The sequence below is a fragment of the Elephantulus edwardii genome, unplaced genomic scaffold (assembly GCF_000299155.1).
Source record: "Elephantulus edwardii isolate Elephantulus edwardi_28Jun2011 unplaced genomic scaffold, EleEdw1.0 scaffold00137, whole genome shotgun sequence".
Classification (NCBI taxonomy): Eukaryota; Metazoa; Chordata; class Mammalia; order Macroscelidea; family Macroscelididae; genus Elephantulus; species Elephantulus edwardii.
The window spans coordinates 3,491,312-3,497,294 of NW_006399887.1; positions in this window are offsets into that span (position 1 = coordinate 3,491,312).

Here is a 5,983-nt window from a genome sequence, read left to right on the forward strand (position 1 = left end):
GACTATGCCTACTATTATTCAATCTTCTCAGATCCCCATTGGATCTTATCTAATTCCTTTACACACACACACACACACACACACACACACACACACACACTCTACCAAACTCTGTTATTCTAGAAATTTCCTTCTCTTCCTTCACTCAGCTCCTTGCCCTCCCAGTGCCAAACAAACTAACACAGTCTCATAATGACAAATATTGCATAAAACCAGTATTGTAAAATTAGATAACTTACAAAAGTCTTTGGTCTTTCTAGTCAGGTTTATTCCCAAGTATTTAATCTAATGGTTGGCAATTGTAAATAATACTGATTTCTTAGTTTCCTTTTCCATGTTTTCATTGTTGCTGTAGAGAAATTGCACTGACGTTTGATTTTGCATCTTGCCATTCTACTGAATTGGTCTACTAGGCCTAACAGGTTTTTTGGTTTGGTCTTTTAAGATTTTCTGTGTACACTGTCATATCATCTGCATATAGTGCCAGTTTCATCACCTCTTTGCCAATTTCTGTATCTCTTATTTCCTTATTTTGACTTATTTAGATGGCTAGAACTTCCAGTACAATATTGAATAACAGCGGTGATAGTAGACATTGTTGCCTGGCCCCTGATAACAAGAGAAATGTTTTCGTATATTGCCAATGTAAATAATGTTTTATAAGGCTCTGTGGCTTTTTTTGTGCATGGAAAGAACCACTGGAGAAGCTCAATAACAGCTGTGAAAACTAGGTTAGGAGCTGATTGTGGAACAGACCACCAACTATGCAAGTTCAAGTTGAAGCTGAGGAAAATTAAACCAAATCCACGGAAACCAAAATATGGCTTTGAGTCTATACCATCTGAACTTCAGAAATATCTCAGGAACAGATTTGAGGCCTTGAACACTAATGAGTGAAGACCAGAGGAGTTGTGGGAAGATAGCAAAGGTATCATCCAGGAAGAGTGCAAACGGTCATTGCAAAGACAGAAGAGGAAGCGAAGACCAAAATGGATTTCAGAAGAGACTCTGAAAATTGCACTGGAGTGCAGAGAAGCCAAAGCAGAAGGAATTCAAGATGCTAAATTCAAGATACTAAAGAGTTGAATAGAAGATTTCAAAAGGCAGCACAGGATGACAAAGTAAAATAATACAATGAAATGTGCAAAGAGTTGGAGTCAGAAAATCAAAAGGGCCGAACTCGCTTAGCATTTCTTAAGCTCAAAGAACTAAAGAACAAATTCAAACCGTGAGTTGCTAGAATCAAGGATGCTTTAGGCAGAATAGTAAATGATCCAGGAAATATTAAAAGAAGATGGAAAGAATATACTGAGACACTGTAATTGAAAGGAATTGGCAGACACAGAAGTATTTCATGAAACAACATATAAGTAAGAGCCTATGGTGATGAAGGAAGACGTTCAGGCTGCTTTGAAGGAAACAGCAAAAAATAAGGCCCAGGAATAGATGGTATACCAATTGACATATTTCAGCTAACAGATGCTGCCCTGGACGTGCTCACCAAGTTGTGTCAAGAAATTTGGAGAACAGCCACTTGGCCAACTAACTGGAAGAGATCTATATTTGTTCCCATCCCAAAGAAGGGTGACCCAACAGAGTGTGGAAACTATAGAACAATATCATTGATTTCACATGCAAGCAAGATTCTATTGAAGATTATGCAAAAACGACTGGAACAGCACATCAGCAGAGAACTGCCAGAAGTCCAGGCTGGATTTAGAAGGGGTTGTGGTACTAGGGTTATTGTGGCTGATGTTAGATGTATCTTAGCTGAAAGCAGAGAATACCAGAGGAATGTCTATCTGTTTTTCATTGACTATGCAAAGGCATTTGACTGTGTGGATCATAACAAACTATGGCTGACTCTGAGAAGAATGGGAATCCCAGAACCCTTGATCGTTCTAATGTGAAACCTATACTTGGACCAGGAGAAAGTCGTCAGAACAGAGCAAGGGAACACTGCATGGTTCAAAATTGGGAAGGGTGTACACCACGGATGCATCCTATCTCCATACCTTTTCAACCTGTGCGCACAACAGATTATCCGGGAGGCTGGGCTCGATGATGAGAAGTGTATTGTCAGGATTGGTGGAAGACTCATCAACAATCTGTGTTATGCAGATGACACAACTCTGCTTGCTGAAACTGAGGAGGACCTGAAGAGCTTGCTGCAGAGTGTCAAGGACTGTAGCCTCCAATATGGATTGAGACTCAATGTCAAGAAGACAAAGAGTGTCACCACTGAACCAATTGGCAGCATCAGGATGGATGGTGAAGAGACTGAGATTGTTCACAGGTTTAGTTTGCTTGGCTCCATAGTCAACACTCTTGGCACCAGCAGCCAGGAAATTAAAAGACGTATTACAATGGGAAAATCTGCTGTTAGGGACCTCTCCAAAATACTGAAGAGCAATGGTGTCTCTCTGGAGACTAAGGTGCATCTGATACAGGCCATGGTCTTTGCTATCACTTGTTATGCATCAGAGAGTTGGACAGTGACTAAGAAGGATAGAAGAATTGATGCCTTTGAGCTGTGGTACTGGAGAAGAGTATTGAGGGTACCATGGACTGCTAGGAAAACAAACAGATTCATCCTGGAAAGAGTTAAACTAGGCGGCTCCCTGGAGGCAAGGATTCTGAGGCTCCATCTAACCTACTTTGGACATGTTGTAAGGAGGGTGGTATTAGTATAATGGCAGGCACTTAGATCAATGGATTAGAACCAAGAATACTGAAATCAACTGATAAACTTATGGCCAAATTGTATTTGATGAGGCAATAAAACCATTAAAAGGAGAAATGACAAACTTTTTAACAAATGGTGTTGGCAAACTGGACATCTGCCTGCAGAAATATGAAACAGGATCCATATCTCACACCATACACAAAAATCAACTCAAAGTGGATCAGACACTTACAGTAACATATCAAACCATGAAGATCATGAAAGACAAAATGTGAAAAAAATTAGAAGCCCTGGCCTAGCATAAAGAAGCTTACAAACATAGCTAAAAATCAGGACACTATGATTGATGAATGGACACTTTAAAAAATAAAATCCCTGAATGCATTACAAAAAAACCCAACTATAGATATCATCTCATTCCAATAACAGTAACAAAGTTCAATCAAGTAGCAAAAAAACAAATACTGGTGGGGTTGTGGAGAAATTGGAACCCTTATTCATTGTTGATGGGAGTGTAAAATGGTGTAACCTCTCTGGAAGGAAGTATGGTGCTTTCTAAAAAAGTTGGAAATAGAAATACCAATTGACCCAACAATTCCATTACTGGGATTATACCCTAAAGAAACCAGAACTGCTACTCAAACAGATATATGCACACTTTTGTTTATTGCTGTGTTGTTCACAATACCAAAGATATGGAAACAACCCAAGTGCCCATCAACAAATGAATGGAGAAGCAGTGGTATATTCACACAAAGGAATACTACACAGCACGGAAAAATAAGGAACTCATGAAATATACAAAATGAGTGACCCTAGAGGACATTATGCTGAGTGAAATATCTCCATTACAAAAGGACAAATACTATATAATGCCACTATGTAAAACAGGACTGACATGGGAATTGGAGGTGAAACTAAAAAAAGAGGGATTAATAATGTGTATTGCATTAAAACAGATGAAGGAATAACTATTTAAAAGGAATATATGGTTAGGTATTATTTACATAAAAACAGTCCAGAATAAGAGGTGCATAGCAAAGTGGACCGGGAGAAAGGAAACTGTGCAACAATGAAATAACTTTTTTTTAAGAGAAAAGTGAACTGAGGCAGGGTAGGGAGGAAAATGTGCAACAATAAATGAATGGAAATCCAAGATTTCTGTTAACTTTCATTAAAATCTAAATAAAAGAGAAAAAGAAAAAATTTCCTCAGTAGGGTGAAAAGAAAGCCCACAGATTTAGGGAAAAACACATGAAAACAACATTTCAGATAAAGTCCTCAGAACCAAAGTTTACAGAATACTTCAGGGCCTCCACAGGATAAAGTCTGATAACACAATCACAAAATGGGCAAAAGATATGAAAATACTCCTCTTTCACAAAGTAGGACATTCAGATGGCCAGGAAACACAGGAGTAAATGTTCAGAATCACTAGCAAGAAAGAGATGCAAATCAAACCAACAATGAAATACCACCTCCTTTCAGCAGCAGTAGCAAAGTTCATCAAAGCAGCAAACAGTAAATGTTGGAGAGGATGCAGAGAGATCTTCTATGCATTGCTGGTAGGATTGTAAAATGATGCAACAGCTATGAGAGGTAGTTTGATACAGTCTCAACAATTTCAACATAGAAATCCCATATGATCCAGCTATTCCACTGCCAGAAACATATCCCAAGGAAATCAAGGTTGAGACTTGAACAGATATTTAAACACCTATATTCATAGCAGCATTATTCACAAAAGCAAGAAGCAACCCAAATGCTCATCCATAAATTAATGAATTGAGAAATTACGTACATGCACACAATAGAATATTTTTAAATAAAATTGTTGTTTTATGGTGGTTTACTTACAAAGTTCACATACATTGTTTTTTTACATCAAATCTTTCTCTTTTCCTTTACCTGCCCCTCCCTTCCCCCATCAAATTGTGCAACCCCATGATTAACCCCACCCATTCTCACCCCTCTGCTCCCCTTCTGCCCCCATTGGATACTCATATTTGTTCTACAATAAGGGTCTTATATAGTATTTGTCCTTATGGAGTCGAGTTTGTTCGCTCAGTGTAATGTTCTCCAGTCCCTCCCAAGTTAGGTAGTGATTTACAAAATCACTATGAAGCATTCAGTCATGTGAATGTACCATAATTTCTCCATTCATTCAGTTGTGGTTGAACTTTTGGACAGTTTCCATGTTCTTGTGATGGTATGAACATTGGTATACAAGTCTCTGTGCCTCATTTCTAATTTTCTCAGGGTGTATTCCAAGCAGTGGAATAGCTGGGTCATATGGACTTTCTGTGTTCAGTTTTTCGAGGAAACGTCAAGCAGTCTTCCAGAGTCGTTGTACCATTTTATAATCTCACCAATAAGATGTGAGAGTTTCTATCTCACCCTATCCTCTCCGACATTTATTATTTGCTGTTCTGTTAAACTTTGCCACTGCTTTGCATCTTTTTAATTGCCAGTGATTTTGAGCATTTTTTCATGTGTCTGTTGGCCATCTGAGGATCTTCCTCTGTGAAATCTTTTTTATGCCTTATGTACATTTTTTAATTGGGTTATTACTTTTTTTTTCTAGAGGCCCACGAGTATTCTGTACACTTTTGTTAGGAGATCCTTGTCCTAAATGGTATTGCCAAATGTTTGTTCCCAGTCAGTGGGATCCCCCCCCCCACTTTGTTGATGACACATAACAAAAACAGGGTTGTTGGGTCTTATAGTGCTTTTTGAGGAGCTGCCAAGCTTCTTTCCACAGCAGTTGTATCATTTCGCTTTACTGTCAGTATTGGAGGAGAAACAATTTCTCCAGAACCTCACTAACATCTACTGCCTCCCATTTTATTGATTATTACACTTCTGGGGGAGAGGAGATGGCATCTCGTTATACTTTTAGTTTGCATCCCCTTACTAACCAATGAGCATCCTTTCATGTTGTTATTGCCTTTTTACCTAATATCCATTCTGGAGAAATATGTGTTCAAGTTTATTATCTATTTTTTTAAATTGGTTACTTTTCATTGGTATTAAGTTTTTCTTGATGTAAAGTTTTGTTGATGTTAAGTATTTGAAATAATATTTTGGATACTCTCACCAGATGTATGGTTCCTGAAATTGGTCTCTCAAGCTGTAAATCATCTTTTCATATTGTTGATGAAGTCCTTTGATGTATGAAATTAATTTTTATGAGATTCTATTTTTACATTCTGCCTTTTACTCCTGGCCTTTAATTGTTATATTTGCTATTCTGTCCTTAAAAACTAGGGCCCACAGCCACACTCCTGTATTTTCTAC